The 24,952-nt window shown below is 38.7% G+C and overlaps 1 pseudogene; it reads left to right on the top strand.

Annotated features, from left to right (window-relative positions):
- Window positions 1-210: 210 nt before the first annotated feature.
- On the top strand, window positions 211-3,841 carry LOC131255055 (elongation factor 2-like; annotated as a pseudogene).
- The last annotated feature ends 21,111 nt before the right edge of the window (window positions 3,842-24,952 follow it).

Genomic DNA, 24,952 nt, shown 5'->3' with positions numbered 1-24,952 from the left:
AAAATCGAACTTGGGTTTTTGTTATCATTATTTTTCTTAAAGAATACTTGAATTATTTTCGATCCAAACCACTTGGAAACTCAAAAACTGTCTGAACCATTGTGAGTTGTCTGTTGAACCGTTAAAAAGTTGTACAAACTGCAGTTGAACACGTATGAACTGTTAGGTTTTACCATAATTACATATTTAAACACATGTAAATCTATGGACATGGGGATGATATCACAGTTCCAGCTGGTGGTTGAAATTGCAGGGTGACCAATTTGATCTCCAGCTTTTTTTTTTTTCTTTTCTTTTCTTAAAAGCATTGATTTGTAATGCAGCATTCTCATTTGTTGCAACACACTGTTATACCTCTTCAGCACCTTGTAAGCTTTGGTCTTAACCTTGTCAGCCGAGCTTTCGAATTTCAGGTATGTAAACATGTAACTTAACAGAGCAATGTACCCTAAAATCCATATCTGTAGGATCTGTGATGGGACTATGCACATCTGTATCTGCAATTTGTCTCCTGTCATCATCATCTTCTCAATTTTCTCTAATTCATGGTTGGGTTTCAAATGATATATTGGCAAAAGTTCTACAGTTGGCTGTCCACTGGACATCAACTCTCTCTTTTACTGAACTTGTCGTGACAAAGGCTAGTGGTTTAATGCCTTCAATATAGTTCCTGAGTTTGTTGAATCTAGTTGAGGCCTTCTAGAAACAAGATGTGTTTATGTGGAAGCATTGACCTGTTTGGCTATTGCTTCTCATTCTTAAATCTGATGCAATCTTTCTTATACTAGAGTATTTTGTTATGTTGTATGATTGTGACATTTAGTAGTTTTTGAGGTTTGAGATTCTGTCCAATGCGAGTTTAATTTTTGTAAATTAAAAGCATAGTTTGTTGAGACTATGTATACATCTGAATTTGCTGCAATTTTGTCATTTTGAACTTGTGTGGAAATGTTTATGCCATCATTATTTGCTGTCATTTTGTGGAGCTTTATTTTTAAAATCTTCAATTTATCAATGTTAGTTTGTTTGTCTTATGGATTGTTGTGCTATGCTAGCATTCAAACAACAGACCTCAAGATAACTGAGGAACTTTTCCATTCCCATATGAGTTGAGTCAGATTGTGAATATTTTCCACCATTTTTTCTGTTTGGTTTCAGCATTGCATTGTTTTGAATGGTACTGCTGTTAGTATGTGCATTTTGGAAGTTGGATGGATAATGACCATCATCCAAATCACTCATAACAAATGAGTGTCATATACATGTCTTTAAGTTTGCCGGAGTAAATTTTCCCTGAATGCTTTAGTATATCAAGCTCATGGACTTGACATGGATATGTTTGATGTGATGTGACCCAGGTGCAGAACCATCTGTCCATTCCAATGTTACCAAGATCACCAACCCACCTCATTCTTTTGAGAAAAAAGAAAAAGAAAAGGAAAAAAAAAAAGGCAGCACTAGTTAGCCATGAATTGTCCGTCATATGGAAATTTTGATTTCATATGCCTTTGGACGATCACTTTGATTGCGTGATCATCAACACAAGATTAGTAGCTACGAAAATGTACGGCCTATATCAAATTTAAGAAATTTGTCATGTCCTTTAATATATCACTATCATTGGATGATCCAACCCAGCTAATGATGAACATCAAAGTTCCAGAGTAAAGCTAATGTTGTATTGGAACCTCATCTGCATTTTGTGGAAGCAGAGCCGTTTGGCATGAGGCATAAAGTCCAGATGGTAGAATGTACTGATAGGAAGCGGGTCAAACTGGCCTTTTTTGGACTATGCCCACCTGATTTTTGTTGTTTTTCTTTTTTTACTCAGACCAATTTGTTGAATCTTTAGTCGAGTTCTGTGGATGACTCGTGGGACCATGGCACTGAACCAGATTGGGCTCAACAGCTTTATTTCATGTGACTTGGCCTGAGGATCAACCACCATTGGTTTTTGTCGAGTGTTTCTAGCATTGTATACAGATTCTATTCTCGACCACACTGTTTTCGTATAGTGAAACCAGGGAACTCAGAATTTATACACGAATTAATACCTTGCGACTTTTCTCTATGAACTGCAGGCTACAATAGGCATTGATTTCATGTCAAAGACTATGTACCTTGAAGATTGGATAGTTCGTTTGCAGCTTTGTAAGGATATCTTTCTTTTCTATTAGTCTGCATTTGTAGCCACATTTCTAAGCTCCCTCATTTAGTTTTCCCAGTTGCATGAAAAGCTATTGTCTATGCTCCAAAACTCATGGGAAATGAGAACTTTGGTGTGGAGTAGAAATGAGAAGACAGTGATGCCAACAAAATGTGGGTCCAATGCTGCAAAAATGTGGGAAATGTTTTTATCATATTTGTTGTTTGTGTTCATAGGTTATGGTTCACCCAGTGAATAAATTCTAACCTTGTGGTCTACATGCAATCTGTGAGTTATTTACTACATTTAAAAAAACAGGTGTTTTGGGCAGAGGTTTGTGGGGTATGTCCTAAATCTGGGTTTCTTAAGGGCTTTTTGGGGCAGAAATCTGTGGAGAGCTCCACCTTGAGATTTGCTTGAAGGACTTGCAGGAAGATTTCATGGATGGGGCTGAGATTCTTGTTTCGGATCTTGTTGTCTTTTTCCGTGAGATGGTGCTTGAGAAGTCAGTCAGGACTGTAATGAGCAAGTCCCCTAACAAGCACAATCGTCTCTACACGGAGGCCCGTCCCTTGGAAGATGGGCTTGCTGAGCCATTGATAAGGGGCGTATCGGCCCTAGGGATGACCCAAAAGCCCGCTCAAAGATCCTATCTGAAGAGTTCGGGTGGGACAAGGATCTTGCTAAGAAGATCTGGTGTTTTGGACCCGAAACTACTGGCCCAAATATGGTTGTTGACATGTGCAAGGGAGTTCAGTACCTGAATGAAATCAAGGATTCTGTTGTAGCTGGGTTCCAATGGGCATCAAAGGAAGGAGCATTGGCTAAAGAAAACATGCGGGGCATATGCTTTGAGGTTTGTGACGTTGTTCTTTATGCTGATGCAATCCACAAGGGCGATGGATAGATCATCCCGACAGCAAGAAGGGTCATATATGCCTCTCAGCTGACTGCGAAACCCAGGCTTTTGGAGCCTGTCTATTTGGTGGAGATACAGGCACCTGAACAAGTGCTCGGTGGCATCTATGGTGTCCTAAACCAGAAGCGTGGTCATGTCTTTGAGGAAATTTAGAGGCATGGCACGCCGCTCTACAACATCAAGGCGTACCTAGTCATTGAGTCGTTTGGGTTCTGAGGGACTTTGAGGGCAACAACATCTGGACAACCCTTCCCACAGTGCGTGTTTGACATGATGTCGTCTGATCCAATGGAGGCAGGATCGCAGGCGGGGCAGTTAGTGGCTGATATCCGAAAGAGGAAGGGTCTGAAGGAGCAGATGATACCTCTTTCTGAATTCGAGGACAAGCTCTGAGGCATCTGATTAGCAATGGAGAGATTCAAGTAGTAGGTAAGTTGGTGTCCATTTTCTCTCTCTTATTTTTTTTTTTTGTTTTTTGGTTTTGTTCTTGTTTGGTTCAGATGCTACCAGTCTCTGTTGGCAAAGTGGCTGTTTTTTATCTAGAGTTTCGTCTGTCTATATGTTCTAAGGGGATGAGAATATATACTCTGTTTTACCTAACTTTTTTTTTAAAAAAAAAATTTAATTTGTGATTCTGTTTTGAAAAGGATTCTCGAAGCTGACTCCAAATACCTGCGACAAGTCTGAGGTGATGATGATGTTGAATTGGATATTATTGCTGATATGCAAATGCATACGCTGCTGATCAAATTAGCTGGGACAGTGATTTGACTTTTTTTTTAAATAAAAAATAAAAAAATAATGATGACAACTCTACCATGATGCTGGTGACAACCCATGTAAATGTTGTATATTTCTTTTTCAAATTCCTTCAACATAGTTGATGGCATGTAATATAACGTTTCTGCTTTTATTGAATCTTAAGTCTCAGGTTTACATCATTATGACTAAATTGCTTCTCCTAGTTGTTTACAGATAGCACGGGCATTTGGGCTTCTGAAATTATTGTCGTTGATGTTCAAGATGATAAACTTCGCAATGCAAAGATGCTAGGAGCAACTCACACAATAAATGCAGCAAAAGAAAATGTCATTGACAAGATAAAGGTGTTCTTCTGTACCGAACCATTTTATTTAAAGCTTGAAACTAGATTAAGAACGGTCCTTATAAAGGATGTGGTCCTTTTCACATGGCTGAAAGAGTTTTGAATGATTAACTTCTTTTACAATCTTTAACCGGCCTGTTTATTTACTGGATTTAACGATTGAAAATTTGAGTACAATAGTTTCTTTATTATCATGATTGATCTGAAGGGTTCTCCCTCCTGTTTTATGTTGAAGTCAAGAGTTTCTTATGTCCACATATACCTTTACATGTGCCCACATGGACCTATCAGGCAAATCTATTGGACATTCACATTAATGCCATGCATCAGGTAGGCCCAAGCATGTAAATTATGTGGTCCAAAAATCAGGCCCATCCACTCAACAGCTAGGCAATGTGTATGTTGATTGTTGAATGTGGACCATTTTGTAAAATTCATTCCTTTCAGAAATTCTGATGAAAAATTTACAAGTTTCTAGATTACTAGTTTTAGACCTATTGGCTCGGCACCACCTACGACGACGGTCTATGCTTTATATGAAATTTGAAATATTTCTAGATTACTAGTTTTTGCTATTATTTATTCATGTTCTTGTTTTTCTGTCTTTGCAGCTCAATTGGTTTTCTACGAAAATGGTGAAGGGAAAGTGATATGTATCCTTGTCATGGTGGCGGTATGTTCACTCATTGGCGTTATCTTTTGTGTTACATCTCTCAAGTTAATATAAGGTGTCTCAAATTGATTGTGAAATTCACATGCTAAATCAAATGATCAAGTTTAAAAATTGATTTGGCTAGATTGTTAGGTTCATGCTCAAGTGCTCAACTGCAACTGAATATTCTGTTTTGAGATATCGTTGATACGTGTCGCATGTATCGATGATATTCATGAATATTTGTAAATGGGCAGTGCAATATTTTGAGATATATCAATGTATGGCTGCAACATTGAGTATGTCTAATATCCCCTTAAAAAAGAAAAAAGAAAAAAGAAAAAAGAACAATTGTCTATATTGGAAAATGCTTTTTTAGCTTCATTGATATATAGAGGACGTGGTCCTCTTTGGGAGTTTGTTAGTTAGTTTTCTTCTATCGTACTGCCAGGAGTGACCCATTACTGGCAGATTTTTCTCTAGGTTTTCTTCACATTGAGCTCACCTGATGCACATGTCAGACTTCCCATGCAAGTGGTAGGCCAGTAGGGTGGCCTTGTATGAGGTGCATGTGGGCTTAATAAGATGCTTTAATAGTTACTTCTTTTTTCTTTCCTTTGAAAGTTTCCAATTACAAGCACTTTCATCTCTTCATATTTTCAGTTTTACCACGCACTCTTGATTCCTTTTCCATTTTCAAATTTTCATCACTTGACTAATGCTATGGTATTTGATTCTTATAATAAGGTATGTATGAATCATCTGCAGGTGTTTTTGAACTTGTTGTACTTCTATGGAATGTGTGGTGTAGTGAATGATTGCTTGCTTCAACGGTACTTTAGCAATGTATGAACATTGTTTGAAGCATTAATTCAGTTTACATCATGGGAATTTTATGTTTTCCTTGCATTTAGTTTTCATCATTCTTCAATTGATTGATTCTTTCTTTTTATGTTGCAGTCCTCTAGTAGTGGTTCGCCCTCGAATATAATTACAGAAGATGCGCAGGAGAAGTTATCGATATAGCTGTCGGATGTGCAAGTGGACTATTGATACTCGCATCCATTTTCTATCTATGGTGGATGAAGAAATCACCTGGCCATATGCGAGTGCACACAGACTCACCAAGATTTGTACTTGTAGCATTATTGTAATTGTAATTGGATTATTGAATGAATGAATGAATGATTGTAATTGTAATTGAATTATTGAATGAATGAATGATTGTAATTGATTGAGTGAATGAATGAATGATTATGCAGGTAGTAATTGAATGAATGAATGATTATAAGTTCCTTTAAATGTAAGTAATAGCTACGGATATTGACCGTAGCTAGTAATCTTACAACTGTAGCTGTTATTAAATTCTGAATATTGCTACGGATGTAACACCACTTTTAGCTACAAATACTATCCGTAACTGTAGTTGCTTGTGGCTACAGAAATTATTGCTACGAATTATATCTGTAGCTATTTGAATCGATAGCTACGGATTAAATCCGTAGCCATAGGTTTTAGGCCTATTGTTACGGCACCTACGACTACGGTCGTGCTACGGACTAAAACCGTAGCCATAGGTCATTAGCTACGGATTTTATCCGTAGCCTTTGCCCTGTTTTCTGGTAGTGCGCACATGGGCCAAAAATACATCACAGGTGGGCCCTGCACATGGGCCTCATACACATCAAGTGGGCTACATTAATGGCCTGCAGTAATGGGCCTTATACACATCATGTGGGCTACATCAATGGACCGCATTAATGGGCTGATCCACTCCACCATCACATATTGATAGAGATCATTTTAGAGCAAAAATAATAATAATAAAAAAAATGAATCATATCTAAAAGATCATCTGGACCATACCATAATTAATAGTGGTGATGAGGATTCCCACTATTAATGATTCCAGTGGGCCCACACCATAGGGTTTATTTCCCATTCAGTCTGTTCATAAGATCACAAAGACCTGGATATAGAGGAAGAACAAATATCATATTGGCCAAACCCTGTAACCTAAGGGGTTTCAATGGTGGACGTTCACCCCACTGTTTTCTACAGTGCGGTCCGCGGATGCACGGTGTAGATATAACACGTACCACATGATCAGATCCACTGATCATTTAGACGTAAATACAGCAGCTATATAGCTGCTATAAGGACGTTAACCAATCGGAGGGGGGTCCCACGTAGTGCCCACCATAAAATATTATATAATAATCTTACTATATTATTATTATTTATTATTATTAATAGTATTATTATTATTAGCAGGAACGTCCAGGCCCTGGACGGCCTGGACAATACATCATGGTAGGCCTCACTGTCCACATGGATGGTGAGGATATATAGATACATTAGAGTGGATCCACGTGGGTGTGGCCCACCAGAGATTTGGATCTTCCACCGTCCAGAGCCAAGGCCTGGATGGACGGTGTAGACGGAATTCATACACCAAGGTGGATCCCACCGTCAGGACACACGTGCAGCTGGTGGGTCCCACTTGAAATTTAGATATATCTCATTCTCTTTGAAATGCATAAGAACAAAACTTGCAGATGCTTGGACGGTATGGATTAAACACATGCAACAGATCAAGCCCACAGAGCTATCTGACGTTTATACAGCAGCTAGACTGCTAGTGGGACCCACAGAACTTGCTGACGTCAGATAATGTGGGTCCCACCAGTTTTCACCGTCCAGAACGGTATGGATAAACATGAAAATCATGGTGGGTACCACGTCCAGATGGACGGACGGCTGGATAAAACCCTTACATCACATGGGTCCCACAGTAGGGATAAAACACATATATTACAGGTGGGTCCCACCGTCCAGTCCACTGGACGGATGGGATCAACAGATACCTCATGGTGGTCCCTACGTGCTGCACGTGCAGCAGCTGCTGCTGGCCACCGTCAAACAGATGGACGACATGAATACGTGCAGCAGCTGCTGCCGGCCACCGTCAAACAGATGGACGACATGAATGAAACACATACGTCAATGGTCCTCACACGTCCAGCTGCTTGACGTGTGGAATTACAACATATACATCATTGTGGGGCCACGTCCAGCCAATGGACGCTGCAGGTGCAATGCACCAAATCAAAGCAGGCCCCACACGTGCGGGTAAACAAATATATCTAGGTGGGACCTTGATCAAAACGGTCTAATGACCCACCGTCCAAAAGTGCTGGACGGTGGGGATGAAACAGATACATCAAGGTGGGTCCACACGTGTGGCCCACCAAGCTTTCAATGAAAATGATATTTGTGTTTTCTCTTACTCCAGATCCATCGGACGGTACCAGCAGGGTCGGACCGTCCAGCCACCTGCTGGAAATCGGCAAAGGTGGGCCCCACGGGTGGTCGGCATAGATAAAATACATACATCATGGTGGGCCACAAAAGGGGAGAGAGAGAGAGAGAAAGAGAGAGAGAGAGGCGGTGTAGATAGAGGGACCTCGCCACTAATGGCCCCTCATATGATTGCAACACATACATCAAATTGGGTCCCATCACAAGTGAGCCGTCGAATTGAAAATCAACAGTAGATCACCCATCTATCGACCTTCTTCTTTAGCTCCTTAGACTCCTAGACTCCTTAGCTTCGATCTTGATGGAGGATGATGAAGTTTTGATGGTGGGGATGAGAGATCTTGGGATAGGAAGGTGGGCCACACTCTTAGCTCTCTCATGAGAAGCTTGGACGGTTGCTCCGATGGGAGTTACTTGGAATGAGAGAAAATGAGAGAGAGAGAGAGAGAGAGAGAGAGAGAGAGAGAGAGAAGTGGTGAGGTGGAGTGATAGGATGAGATGACATGGTGCTAGTTGACTTAGGGTAAGAAATGAATAGGATGGGTATGGGTTGTGTAAGAGAGAGTTGACTTGGGGAATGGGAGAGGGATGGGCTAGGTAAGGTTGTGTACTTGACATTGATTGATGAATTGATGTGACGTTTCGTAGAGATTCTCTCAGAATTTCAACGCGCGGTATGTTCTTCGAACTGAACGCTGGCCCATATCTCCTGGCCCGGGTATCGCCTCAGCGCACGAGACGCGGACCCAGAACCGCGGCGACGGCACAGTCGCACTGGTATAAGTCTCGGGTCGAGTCGACTTAGATATGCAGGACTTGGCTTAGGCTCGTGCGCAAATGTCAGTTACAGGTCGCGGGTTGCCGGAATTCGACCGGGAAGACCCTTGGAGTATACGGAACGGTGCGAACTAGGATACAAGTTTTACAGAAGTGATGTATATCGTGCGGTGTTGCATCTTCAAAGTCATGGAGTAGCACTGAAAAGCTTCCTGCTGATCTCCTCTGATATGTTCGACACCGTGCTCGGTTAGAAACTTCATTGTAAGATGGTATGCTGATATTACTGCTTACAAGGTGTTGATGGACGGTCATCCGAGGATGACATTGTAGACGGAAGGATAGTTGACTACAAGGAAGTCGATCATCATCGCCATCTGATTTTGTCCCTCTCCTATAGTAACCGGGAGTAGTATGGATCCCTCAGAGGTGACTTTGTCCCCTGCGAATCTGAGTAGAGAAATTTTAACAAGTCGGAGTTGGGACCTTCCGACTCCCATTTTATCGAAGGCATCGGCAAAGAGGATGTCAGTTGAGCTGCTAGTGTCTACCAATACCAAAATCCGAAACACTTTGTGGTTGGCTATGGTCATGGCCACCACAAGGCATCGTCACAGGATGGTGGAATCCTCGGGCATCCTCCTCAGTGAAGCTCAGTTCATAGGAGATTACCTTCTGCTCCTTTTGAGGTCTGTAGGTGAGGTGGACTTGATGTTTCGAACTGCTATAGTTGATACTCTGAGCATGATTTTTACGTGATCGGTTCGAGTCTTCTCTCCCCGCAGATCTACCAAAGATCATGTGGATTTCTCAGATAACCTTGTTGTTATTCCCATTATTGGGTTGGTCGTTCTTTCAATCTAACGTTCTTCCCTCCTATTGACATACTCCTGTAGATGTCTGTTGCGAATAAGGGTCTTGATCTCTTCTTTAAGGTCAAAGCAATCATTGGTGGAATGGCCATGGTCATGGTGGAAGTGGCAGTAATTTCGTTTATTCCACTTGTTAGTGTTAGTCTTCATCCAGTTCAGCCATTTGAGGAGTCGTTTGACCCGAACTTTCATGAGGACTTGCTCGGGCGTAGTGTTGAGGGGAGTGTAAGAATGGAATCTGCTCTCAGGTCGTTTGGTCGGACGTTGACCCCTGGTCAGATCATCGTCTCTTCTACGCTTGTTGCTGGGAGCCAATTCTTGTTCCTCCTTAGGCCGTTTTCGTCTGATTGAGCTTCCTCCACTCCTGGTAGGCTTTCGCGAGCTAAAAAGCTCTTCGGCATTGGAGTACATCTAAGCTCGAGTAAGGAGATCGGCCAATATCATCAGGGGATTCTTATCAAGCGAGAAGAGGAATCTCCCTTCCTTTAGGATGGCCATCATAGCAGCTAGGGCGATCTCATCTAAATAGCCCTCCACATGCATCGCTTCTAAGTTGAAGCCATCGCTTCCAGGTTGAAGCATTTAATATAGTCCTTCAATAACTTACCCTCCTTCTGAGTGATGGTGATGAGGTGAGTCGTTGGCTTTTACCTTTCTTTTCCTCTGATGAAGTTGATAATAAAAGCTTTGCTGAGATGTGCAAACGAGCTGACGAACTTTGTTTTTAATTACTGGAACCACTTCTGAGTTGTTCCTAATAGAGTTAAGGAGAATGCTCAACACATCATCATGATCGAGGCACCATGAAGCTCCATCCCAGCCCTGAAAGATTCTAGATGCTCGGCTAGGTCGGTGGACCCAGAATAAGAAGTAATTTGTGGCATCCTAAATCTGGACGGGACTTAAGCTTACATGATATCGTTGGTGAATGATGGCTCAGTTTCCTCCAACATAGCTTCTATCGAGGTCAGAGCGTGTACACGATAGGCCTATCGTATGTCGTCAATCTGATCCCATAGCTCATTGAGTTCGGCTTTCCACAGGTGGTCACTCTCAACCACTGTCTCAGGAGCCTTACCACGCCTCTTCATCTCCAACGTATGATGTAGGTCAGAGGCAGCTAGCGTGGCAGTTCCTGAGAAATGAGAGGGTGCACAGTTCGGCACCTCACGAGTTTGTTTGTTCCTCTGGGAGTTGGTAAGTGCTTGAGGTGGAGCAGAGACTTTAGTAGCTATCCGAGCACCAACCTCTGCAACCCCCTGGTCGGGAGGAGGATTCTGTCATTCTAACATCTGCCTTATATGATCAATGTTACTGGTCAGTGCTTCAACTTGATTCTCCCCGGCTTTAGGACCGTTGTACTAGACTTGTGGGTGCAGAATCAGCCTGAAGTTAGGCAATTAAGTCCCGATGGTTTACAGACTTTCTGCCAGCGCAGGATCGGATGCAACAATAGTGGTTTGGGCCTTCTTTCTCCCTTTCTCCATTGTTGGATCACTGTAGATGATGAGAACAGCTTTCAATGTCGCTTCCCACAGACGGTGCCAAACTGTTGATGTAAAAATCTGAACATCTTCCTTAGACCATTTGAGACATGCAAGAGAAGACAAAGATGGAGATCCTAGCTGTAGCAGGGTACCCTCTGATACCAAAGTCAGACAGGCAAGCTAGGTTTAGTAAAATGTAGGGATTTTGGGTCTGATTTGTGTATTAGGTTGTGTGTACCTTTTGCCATTGGAGATGCTCTTATTTATAGCCGAAAGGGGCGGTGGGGTAAATGGAAATCTCCCTTTTTAGTAAGTGTGTATTGTAGAGGGAATCATATCCCAAGCGTGTCATGGTTGAGAGTGCCTTAGTTTGTCAATTAGCATGAGTGTTGAGTCAGTAGACAAGTGAGCCCCATAGGAAGATTGTTCAAGCAACTGCCTCAACTGGATGTGTACCCCAAACTCGTCAAAGGTAAACTTAACCTCACATCCCATGTCCCAAAACACCAGGTATATAAAACCCTTAAAATTGTTAGAACAACATAGGGTTTAAGGTATGAAAACTGTTTTGCAGAATCAGAAAAATCTCTAAGTTTTCAACCTTTGTCGATTTATCGATACGTACTTCGATGAAATTGGACTCTGTTATCGATGTCCTTGATACTCACTCAATGTTATCAAAATGAGGACTTTAGATGTCCAGCAACCAAAATGAACCTTGGGCTGAATTATCGATGAATCGATGGCAGGATCGATCTCATCGACCTTCGAATTTTGAGTTCATCGAAACAGCTCGATAAAATCGACATCTAGTCAGTTTGTGTCTAGAAAATAGCTTAAGAAAATCATGTGATTATCAATGTCTCGAAGAGAGTCTCGATATCTTTGAAATTCAAATCTCGATGATATAAATGGACTTCGATGATATCGGATTGGGACACAAATCTGACCAGCAAACTTTCAGGGAAATTCTTTTAAGTATCGAGGATCACTCGATGATATCGATATTCAAATATCGATCATATCGAGACCATATCGTTGTCATCAAAATAGGACACAAACTGTCCAACGAGTTTATAGGAAAATTCTTTGAAAAGATAGATGAATCGAAACTGGTATCGATATCATCAATATTCAAAATCAGATGATATCGAGGGTGCTCAATCATATCAATACCTATTAAGTTTCAAAGGCAAGGTTGCTCTCATGTTTTTCAAATGTCGATGAATCGATTCATGGGTTGATAAAATCGAAGTTCGAAATCTGATGACATCGAAGCATGTTCAATATCCTCGACCAGTTGGTAAAAAGGTTCAAAAGTGTTTGACAGATTGAGTTCGTGTTATCGAGCAGCCATTCGATGTTATCGAGGGTATACGCTTAATGATATCGAAGCCTGCTCGATGATATCGAACTCTATCAAAAATATAATTGTTTTATTTCCGTTGGAACTTTTTTACGTATTTAATGGGAGTTTGCATTAGGTTGTGTAGACAGAAGATAGATAGAGCTTTTGTGTGTTTAATTCAGATCACCTACCCAAAAGCCCTTTTCTCTCATGGGAGTTCATCCTCCAATCCACCCTCATCATTGATATTTAATAAAGTGGATTAAGGAATGAACTTCTGTATTCAAGGATCATCCAACTACTACCTTAATGACAAATTATTGAGCTAGGATACCTTGAATGCTTAAATGCTTGGAATCACTCTACTGCTAAAATAGGAAAACACTTAATAGAGTAGGATTCCAACATAACCTTGACCCAACCCGTTGTTATACATTGGAGCATCATCTGTGTTGTGGTTCAAGGGAGCTGAAGTTTCTTCATCACCAAGGAGGAGATCTTCATCAACGTGCATAATGGGACTCGTCTGCTTATCTGTAAGTCATTAGAGTTCAAAGACCCTTTTGATCATTCCTTTTATAGGATTGGGTCAAAGATGCTTCTCACCCCTTTCAAGTCCTCATAGGAGGCATCTGACGGGAGAATACGTATGAGTGCTGTGTGTTGACCCTTGCTCTTGAGGAGCATAAACTCTAGGTTCCATGTGTGGATCCTTGGCCTGTGTGACCTAAAACCTAGGTGCTGTGTGTTGACCTTTGTTCTTGTGTAGGGCATAAACTCTATGTTCCATATGTGGATCCTTAGCCTGTGTGGCCAAAAATCTGGGTACTATGTGTTGACCCTTGCTCCTGTGTGGGGCATAAACTTGTCTCATGGAGACATGTTAGGTACCTTGTATAAGTCCTAGAGTCAGCCTTGTGTAAGTTGTACTAGTTTGAGGTAAACCTGATTTAAAACCTCTGTTAGTGAAATCCGGTACACTCAAGGGTTGAGTGTATCTACCGGGAGTCGAGTAGGCAAGTAGTCGAACCACTATACATGACTGTGCTTGGGATTGGTTATTTACACTTTACTTATCTATTTTTACTTCGAATGTTCATATGATGCATGATGACATGACTCTTTAGAACTGATAAGTATCACATCCCACACACAATCACTCATTCAATCCATTATAGACTAAATTTATATAATGCTTAGATATTAAATAGTCTTTTGATTGGATCATCTATTTGGCTTAAAAGCCATTAGAGTTAAGTTAAAGATATCTTGATAAATTGTTATATTAGATCAAGATCAAGATGATAAGTTTTAAACTATCATAAAATTTTATAAATTCCTATTCACCCCCCTCTAGGACACTTTAACCTATTCCTACCTCTACTAAGGCGGTCGTTACCGTTATTTCAGCAGTTACCTTTCGCGATCTTCGGCCAAGATCACGGGCAGATCCGTGTTGCGATTATCTTCTGAGATCTTCGACTGAGATCTTGGATAGATCTTTTCAATAAGATCTAAGTACTCATAATAAGAGAAAACATCTAGTAGGAGGCTGAGGTCAAGCATCCAAGGTGGCCTACATAGTCACCCAGATGAGTAGTTTACCGACCTAGAATCTTTAGTGAACCGTGGTCAAGTTTTTCCTTAACATTGAGTAGATCGCTGACCTGCCAACCTACCCTTGGACGTCGTATCCAAATACTGAGACCAAGCTCCCTTCCTTAGTAGAATATAGATGAAATCAGGGATGACCATCCTCTTCATCTTATCGCATGGTGTAGGGCTTCCCTAAGTGTAGAAGCTCGGAGTCTCGCTCCATATTGGGTCATACTTCGGGGGCTCTTACCAAGAGATGATCTGAATAATAGCTCGAAAATGGATGGGACCGTGAAAGATCTCAATGTCCGATGGAAGCGGAGACATTTCATCTTCTGATGATAGAGCTCCAGGAAAAGGAGGGTTTCCTAGCAGTGGATTGTTTATTTATGGCCATTAAGGAGCTCATTGGTCACGCTCGGCACTAACTGACCATGCGACAAAGCACAAATGTCCAAGCTTACCTATTCTCCTTGGTCAGTTCATTATTACCCATTATAGTTTATATGAATGGTTTAACTTCATTTAATTCTATGCATGTTTTAGAATGAGACTTGAATTATTGTGTATATGGTAGAATTGAGATGCTTTATAGTGTAGAAATTGCCTCTCTAATCTAGTTAAGTAGACAATCTTATTTGCATATTTTTGATACATTTATAAGTTAATGAAAGTGATATTTTCTTGTGTTTGGAGGTTTAAGTTAATTGTGAACATTTGTTTGTATTGGAAATCTAATGTTATATGTTGATGGATATGTATATTAGAGGTTTCTCAAATTAGTAGCCGGTTGGGAATGGATTAAATGTCATTTGGTCGTAGATTTGCTATCTCATAAATTATTTATGCCAATGTGGCTTATGGATTGTATTCTTTTATTATGTCCTTGAAGGACTTTGTGCTAATGTGGTTTATAGTCTTTATATAAACTAGACTTGGAAATATATATATATATATATATATATATATATATATATATATATATATATATATATATATATATATATATATATATATGTTTATAATGCATATATGTCATATGGGTGTTATCGGGTGCCTGGTTAACTATTTGAAAGATTAGTGTATTGTTCGAATAACCCTTGTTTTACTTAGAATGGTCGACTGTTTGAAAGACCCATTCTCTTGCATGAATGAACCAACTGTTTGAAAGGTCCATTCATTTATTCAATTGGATGTGCATCCCCAGGCTGATTGTATTCATACAATCATTCACTAATTAAGATTAAATTGGCGATTGAATATTATGTGATAAATGGATTATATCTTCTTATGTTATACTTTGCATTGTGGGTGGATATATAGTTGGTATTGTACTTGTGAGTTGTGAATTGTAAATTAGATATTATAATTTCTTGAATTATACTTGTAAAATACGAATCCTGTCTTTTTTTGATTTGCAGGTAATATCCTTTTATATATCACTTATGAAATAGAAACTGTACATTCTTGTATTCTACTTGTGAAGTTTACATTGCATATTGTATTTTCCTGAGTTTATTTGAATTCTATTCTTAAATATTGTAATTCCTTAATAATCTTGGGGGTATACCTCACTAGGATAGTTATTGACACTATCAAACCATATTTAGTTGGTGCAGGATACGTAAATTATACACAAATTGGCATTGGTGTGGAGCATGAAGAGCCATATGATCTTACGACTCTAAATATCTTGCATTTTAGATTTCATTTATATTGTTTAGTTCTTTCCTTTATTTTTTTAAAGACTTGAGTCATTGGTTTGTATAAGCCCGATGGGCAACCATTTGTACATTTAGGATTTATATTCAAAACTTCCCTTTTCTGTGTGGTTTGTTTTCCTTCCGTCGCGATGCTCACTTTTAAATAATAATAAAAATAATTATTACTATGAAATGTGGGCTATTCTTGAAGGTTAACACTCAGGATTTCTTAGAACGAGTACTAAGCTCGGGTTACGAATTCCATGGCGTTACGAAAGCGTCTCAAGGTGGACTCATGTCACTTACATTTGACCTTTGACCTTTCAAAAGTGGCTCGAAGTTATAGATGTTGTAACTCATGTTGCTTGCATGCATAGTTAGCACCATGCAACTTCGACAAGTGGACTAGATCTCCCTTATTAGATCTTGGATCTAAGTGATTTAGCTTGTTAGAAAGGTAATTCGATAAGCTTTCCAATGAGCTATCAAATGCTTTGATTGGGAACTATTTGGTTTATCATCATCCGAAAGTCATTAGGAAGTGAAGTGAAACTTATGCCATGGAAGGTACACTTTGAGTAAGGTAATAGAGGACCAAATAATACCCGATCATGCAATTAATGCCTCATTAGAAAACTTATCATATTACCTCTCTAATAAGTCTAAGATCACTCACACTCGAGGTACAACAAAGGTGATCAATTCCATTTATTAAAGTTGTGTGTTGTTGACTATGCAAGGAATGTGAGTTACACTATTAGAGACATTGGGCCTATTTTTAAAAGGTTGAAGGGTCTCTAAATGAGATGATTCCAATTCTATTTGAAATAATATCAAATTACCTTTCTAACGAGCCCATGATTGCACAATTTGACATGTAATGAGGGAATTTCATTATTTTTGTGAGATTACACAATATTGAAAATGAGAGAGAATGTAAACATCATTATGGATTTTCGGTCCACTTTTGAAAGGTCAAACGATGTTCAAATGAGATTATTCTATTTGTATTTGAAATTTCGTTGCATTATCTTTTTAACGAGACTAAGATTGCCCTAATTCGACTTGTAACAAAGAGGTTGTGGTCATTTTTGTGGAATCACGCGATGTTAGAAACGAGCAAAGGGGAAGAATTTGTGAACATCATCATGGACTTTGGGCATACTTTTGAAAAGTTAAATGTGAAATTGTGCGGTAGGATACCATGATTATGCGTGTAAAAGCTTGGTGGAGCTATAGAATGGTGGCTATGTACTAGAGGCTGGGTGATTAGGATCGAATAAAATTTTCACATTTTAAACACAATTACTTACTTAAACTAATTTTTAAATTAAAATAACTTAGACAAATAACTTTAAGGCTTCCAAGCTAATAGAGGGTCCAATCATATAAACTACAAATGATATAACATTCAAATAACTAGTTTATAAATGATAGTGTACATGTGTTTATAGGATGTGTTACCTATCAACTCCTAGCATTCATCTAATCATATATACATATAATTAAACATTCAATCACATAAGCATAATTAAACAAGTTATCAAAAATAGTCCCAAACAGAAGCATGTGTAGGGGTTCAGACGTACTCAACCTATGAGTGTACCAAATTTCACTATTAAAGCTTTTAAATTAGGTTCACCTCTAACCTTTACAACCACACACAAGGACGCTGGCATACACTCCCACCAGAGGCTCCCACAAGAGACTTGAGTTGGTTTTTTATCGGCTAACCAACAACCTCAATTCTAGTCCAAGGACCTATGTTTACTCTCACCAAAGGCTCTCTCACACCCGTGTCCGGTGGCTTACACAAATACTTTGATTTAGATCATACATAAAATCCAAGGTTTTACATAAGAATCTAGTCGATTTTGGCAATTCAAACTCTACACTCAATCATACACAAGGAATGAGTGTACATGGACTCTTAGAAATGATAACTTACTTATCAGATTGAGCCCCTTTTGTAGTGCCTTCTCAGGTTGCTTGATCGATACTCTCTCATACGTGTTTCAATCAGCTCTCCTTAATCCCCCGATAATAATGTCAATGAGTCATCGATGCTTCAACTACATGATTAAACAGCTTACAGGCGATGCTCCTTTTGGTGACCAAGGTGATGGGAGATTGGGAAATTCTCCTACAACAAGTGAGAATGTTGTAATCCTAGAGGATTCACCTAGATGGGTCTTCTAGAGGATTTAGATAATGATATGGCTATAGAGGTTGGGTCTAAACTCTAGAAAATTATGAAGTTCAAGTAAATCTTCAAGGTGAAGGTTGGAATTCTTATTAGAGTATTAATTTCAAGGAACATGACTTAGGACTCATTGGTTCAAAGGCTTGGGATGAGGGATATGATCATAGAACTAATTAAGCTCCACACCAAAAACCCTTTTAAATACCCAATAACCGAATGCTTTTTTTTATAAGAAATCGATTTGTAATGGCTATAAAATGACTAGTTAATGGCTCTGTCGATATGATCAAAATAGTCTTCGATAAAATCAAATATCCTTCAATAAGATCGATCCCTCCGTCGATCCCATATATAAATTCAATATATATCTCTATTCATTGTTGAACTCATTATTTGATCATATCGAGTTGGTAGCATATCGATGGGATCAAAGATCACTTAAAAACTACTATTTTGGACATAAGATTTCATAGCAGTTTTGCACCTCTAGCAGCGTTACTAATCATGTTCCAATTAGGCTCCTAAAGCTAAGAGATGATTAACAAGGTTTACCTATACAGTTAGGATCATCTAAAGGTTCAAGGTGTTGTTTTGGATCAAGGGTTATAGGGTCACCAAGACACCTCATTTACATGTTCTTTGCTCATTGATGCTCATGTTCACTTGTGTCTTCGGTCTTCAGCTTCTAAGGGCTCAACCAACTATATGACACATGGATTCACATGATTGACAAATAAGGTGCATAAATCAGTGCACTAACAATCTCTCCTTTTGTTAATTACATCACAAAAACCTAACCTAAATAATGTCATGGTCTATACCAATGATATACCAAAACAACTCAAAATATTATATGTCCAAGATTAAATGATTTACAAATTTAAATACAGGACTCGAGACATGTAATACTAGCAATGCTCTCGCATAATTGCTCCCTCTACTTTATCAATCCATGCATATAACAAACAAATCTTACAAAATATAATTCATTATTTTGGTGGGACTTGATATTTCTCCTCATTTTTTCAGTATTTGACAAAGAGTTAATTATAATAGATATACTAAAAAAAACATAACATAACAACTCTATAAGTCATACATTTACTAATTATAAAGCACATACTAACGAAGGACTAAATGGTGTATATAAATATTAAAAACATGGTGCATGCTTATTATGGTCATTCAAAGGATATATCAATTGAATTAGGAATGATCAATGATTGTCTAAGCTAAAAACATATAATATCAAAATTTAGAAACTTTAAAGTTTAAACTACCAATACAAATGAGGCTATAATCTATGAATTTACCAAGAAAGTACAAGGCTAGAATTCGTAGATTTTCCTATGGTACTCATTAAAGAGGTTTAATCCTCTTATTTAACTATATATCAATAAGGTTGAAATCCTCTTATTTTCAATTCATCCATCATATACCTTCTAAGGTTACCTATTCCTCTTTACAACCCAGTTGGGTCTGAATTTCTTAGGACCCGAACTACATTCGAGATGATGAATAATATTCTTAGATGTATCTCCCTTAGTTGATTTTCTAAGTGGATATTTATGTGCGATAGGTGATTTATCTATTGTTAGTCATACCCTGATTATCATTGCCCTTGATAAGCATTAACTCAGCCTTTTTATTAAGCCTGGTAATTGGCTTTAGCAACACCATCATACAATCGATCTTTTTAGAAAGGGTTGGAAACTCTTACTTTTCCGGCGACCTTTTAGGGATGTTTCTCCATTGATGTGTCAATTTCTTAGTCATGAAGAATGAACCACAATGTTTTAAGACTAAGGTGGATTGAGCCCTTTTTAAGATATCATATTCAAATTTAAGGTGCCCAACATTTCCACAAGCATGGCACACAAGAGAAGCTCTCAAGCTACGATGAGTCCTTTTGGATTACAGAATGGATAGAGGCAAAGATGTGGCTATCAAGTTGAAATCCTCTAAAGTCCTCGATAGGCTTACACATACTAGATTTACAAATAGGTTCATATTCTTTGGTAACATTTTCTTTCCCGTATACATCATTCATAAGATCATTCGGATCTCACTCCAATCGGTTAAGCTTTTAAGGAGGAATTCACTTTAATACTAATTGAAATTGCATCATGGGATGCCATGACTATGCGTGCAAAAGATTGGTGAAGCTATAGAATGATAGCTATGTCCTAAAGGGGGACGATTATGATCAAATAAAATTTTCACATTTTAAACACAATTGCATACTTAAACTAATATGTAAATTAAACTAAGGTAATTAATTCTAAGGCTTCTAAGCCAATAGAAGGTCCAATCACATAGATTATAAATGATGTGACATTTAAGCAACTACTCTATAAATGATAGTGTACATGTGTATGTGGGATGTGCTACCCATCAACTCTTAGCATTCATATAATCATGCATATATATAATTAAACATTCAATGACATAGATATAATTAAAAAAGTATCCAAAGACAATCCCAAGTACAAGCATGTATAGTGGTTCCATTTCCCTACTCCACTCCCGGTGGATGCACTCAACCCATGAGTGTATCAGATTTCACTATCGAAGATTTTAAATAAGTTTTACCTCTAACCTTTATAGCACTACACAAGGATCCCAGTATATACTCTCATCGGAGGCTCCCACAAGAGACTTGAATTGGTTTTCCATTGGTTAACCAACAACCTCAGTCATAATTTAAGGACCTACGTTTACTCCTATCGAAGTCTCCCTCGGAGACTAACACATACATACCCATGGCCGGTGACCTACACAAGGACTTTAATTTAGATTCAAAACAAGAACATAATTGAGTTTGGTAATTCAAACTCCACATTCAATATTACACAATGAAGGAGTGTACATATACTCTTACAAATGATAATTTACTTATCGAATTGAGCCCCTTTTGTAACGCCTTCTTGGGTTATTTGACCGATGCTCTCCCGTGCTTCAATTAGCTCTCCTTGCTCCCTCGATCATGATGCCAATGAGTCATCAATGCTTCAGCTCTAAAATCAACCACATTACATGTGATGATCCTTTTGATGACCAATGTGATGGGAGGTTAGTGAATTCTCTTACAAAAAATGAGAATGTAGTAATCCTAGGAAATTCACCTACATAGGTCTTCTAGAGGATTTAGACAATGATATATCTATAGTGGTTGGTTGTAAACTCTAGAAAATGGTGGAATTCAAGCACATCTTTAAAGTGTAAGTTAGAATCCTCATTAGAGTATTAATCTTAAGGAAGATGACTTAGAATTCATTGATTTAGAGGCTTATGATGAGAGATATATGATCATGAAATCACCTGAGCTTCTATTACACAAAAAATCCATCCAAATGCCCAAGAATTGAATGTCATTTTATAATAAACCGATTTGTAATGGCTATAAAAGGGCTCTATCGATATGATCGAAATGGACTTTGATGCGATTGAAAGTCCTTTGATTGGATCAAGTCCCATCAACAACCTATCCATGGGATCAAAGACCACTCGAAAACTATTGTTTTGGGCATACGATTTCACAACAGCTTTGCACCTCTATTAATCTTAATAATCATGTTCCAATTAGGCTTTTAAGGCTAAGAGATGATTAACAAGGTTTACCTGTAGGGTTATGATCATCTAGAGGTTCAATGAGTTGTTTTGGGTCGAAAGTTAGGGTCACCAAGGCACCTCATTTACATATTTTTTTACTCCTTGATGCTCGTGTGCACTTGTGTCTTTGGTCTTTAGCTTCGAAGGGTTCAACTGACTATATAACATAAAGACTCATGTGATTGACAAATAAGGTACACAAATCACTACACTAACAAAATGGACTCCAAATGAGATGATTCAAGTCTTATTTTGAAAGCTCCTCAAATTATCTTTCAAATGAGCATAAGATTGTTCCAATGCGACCTATAATGAGAGAGTTATGACTATCTTCATGAGATCGCATGATTCTAAAAGTAAGTGCAAACATGAACATGAGTGCATACTGAAAGAGACGTGAGTTTCTACTGAAAGTGAATGCGAGTGTGTACTGAAAGTAAATAGATGTGTACTCACGTTCGTGTTCGCTCTTGTTTTCAACATTGTGCAATTTCACAAAAAACGATCATTGCTTTCTTGTTACATGTCAGATCGGGGCAATCTCGGGCTCATTGAAAAGATAATTTGGTGAACTTTTAAAGATGAGTAAAATCATATCATTTGGACATAATTTGAAATTTCAAAAGTGGGTCCATAATCCGTGATTTTGTTCACAAACTATTTGCATTCACACTCGTTTCTAGCATCATGAGATATTCCCACAAAAATGTCCCAAATTTGTTGTTGTAAGAAAGATCAAGGCGGCCTTGGGATTGTTGGAGAGATATTTCAACAAGCTTTCAAATTGGACTAGAATCATCTCTTTTGGACACCGTTTGACCTTTTAAAAGTTGGGCCTTAGTTTAGCTCATGAATAGTACAAGCTAGTGAGTAGTTTCTTTCTAAGCATACCCATCTAAGTAGAATCCTTGTAGAAAAAGAAGAATCATCTTCTAAAAGTGGAGTTTTTAGTCTTATCTTTATTCTTCCATCCGATTCTTGACAAAAGCTAAGCAAAATCTTTAAAATAATAATAATAATAATAATTTTTATAAAAAAACATATCCTTTAAAAATAAAATTCTTCAAATACTCTCTTTCATCCCATTTCCTTTTATTTTCTTTCCAAACGATCCATTTGGTATAATATGTAAAAAGAATATAAAAAAAAAATTCATCTTTATGAGGTATAGTCTCTGGGAAGGAGAGCGGTTGGAAAGAAAAATTGATGGATAATAGTCGGAAATCACAAAAGACCTCTAGAATGCAGTCGTTGAATGAGAATAGCCGTAATAAAAGAAGTTACAAGCGGAAATCCAAAGGCATTTTCATTAAAAACTAAAAACTAAAACAAGAAGCTTAATAAAATATAAAAGAAAGAAAGAAACAAGGAAAAAAATAATCACGTGGGTAGGAAATAAGAACTGAGTAAAGTTCCGAGAAAGGAAACATTTTGGGGCTCTCAAGATTCCCTGGATTTATTTCGTTGAAACTTAATAAAATATAAAAGAAAGAAAGAAAGAAGGAAAAAAATAATCACGTCGCCGGAAGAAAATAAGGACTGGGATAATTATCACATGAGAAGCAGTGTAAAAGAAGGAAATTGAGAAAAAAAAAAAGTAGCCGTCACGTGGGAAGAAAATAAGACTCGGATAACCATCAGAGGTAATGCAGTGACCCTCCGATAGGACGCGGATTAGCTTCTGAACCTGACAGTAGGAGTCTAGAAGTGACGTCACCGTTTTCTATGGGCCGACTATTATGTATGTGTTGTATCCACACCGTCCGTCCATCTGAAAGGATCATTTTACAATATGAGCAAAAGAATGAGAAATAGCCAAAGCTCAAGTGAAACCTACCGCAGAAAACAGTGGGGATTGAACCCCTACCATTAAAAGATTCTTTGGGCCATAGAAACTTTTGATCAAGCTGATATTTGTGATTTCCCTTATTCCATGTTTGTGTTAACTTATAAACAGGTTGGATCTCAAATAAAGATAATGGTGGACATTAGAAAGATTTCAACGGTGGGCATCATTGTCCCCACTGTTTTGTGGGTCCATTTGAACTTTGGATCTGCCTCGTTCTTTGGTTTATGGCTTAAAATGATCTCTCCAAGTGAATGGATAGTGTGGATACATCACGTACGCTACGATGGGGCTCAAAGAAAGTAGTGACGTCACTTCAATATCAGACTCGCTACTGCCATGTTCGGTAGGTAATCCGTGTCGCCTATCAAAGGAGAGGAAAAAAATATCACGTGGGAAGAAAATAAAATCCTGGAAGCGGAATGGCTGGTGTACAACAAACCAGCTATATAGCTGGTCTAGGTACGTCTCGTGCGAAGACGAGCGCTGACGCTACTCGAGCTCCGGGTTGTACTGACGGTTCAAAGGAGATCAAAGTTACATGGGCCCCACAATGATGTATTTATTATATCCACACCGTTCACCCATTTTTCGAGATCATTTTAGAGTGTTATACAAAAAATGAATCATATCGAAAGATCAACTGAACCACACCACAAATAGCATATGAGATAATGATTTTTACTGTTAAAAATTTCGTAGGGCCCACCATAATGTTTATTTTCCATCTAATTTGTTCATAAAGTCAAAAAGATGAAGGGGGAAAAAAAATTCATACTGATCCAAAACTTCTGTGAACCCCAAAAGGATTTTAATGGCAGACGTTCAATCCCCCATTGCTTTTTCAGTGTAGTTCGTTAGATCTATTTTATTTTTCATATCAAGCCTTTGCAAAATGGATGGATGGTTTAGATATAACACATGACTCATGATGTGATCCACAGAACTTGCTGATGTCAATACACCAGCTGGTGTATGGTACACCAGCCAATCCGCTTCCGTGCTAAGGCAAGCGGTGAGTAGAGCTAGGCAAAACAGACCCGATCCGGTGGATCCGACCCAATCAAACCCGATCCGGCCCGATCAAAACCGAACCGACAGTCTAGATCAGTGCGAATCGAGTAGCCCCATTCAGATCCGAAACTTTTCGGGTCAAGTTCGAATTGGCCCTGATTTGACCCGACCCGACCCGAAAATCGATCCATTCACATCAATTTTGGGTTCAACCACTAAAATGATCTACAAAAACGAATGGACGGCGTGGATAAATCACATGCATTCAAGTTTGGCCCCAACAGAGTTAAGGGTGTACAATAGCAAAAGGATTTGCTGGTGTACGGCACACTAACCGGCTTACTTGCTACG

The sequence above is a fragment of the Magnolia sinica genome, chromosome 9 (genome assembly GCF_029962835.1).
Source record: "Magnolia sinica isolate HGM2019 chromosome 9, MsV1, whole genome shotgun sequence".
Classification (NCBI taxonomy): Eukaryota; Viridiplantae; Streptophyta; class Magnoliopsida; order Magnoliales; family Magnoliaceae; genus Magnolia; species Magnolia sinica.
This window is presented reverse-complemented; position numbering and strand designations above follow the sequence as displayed.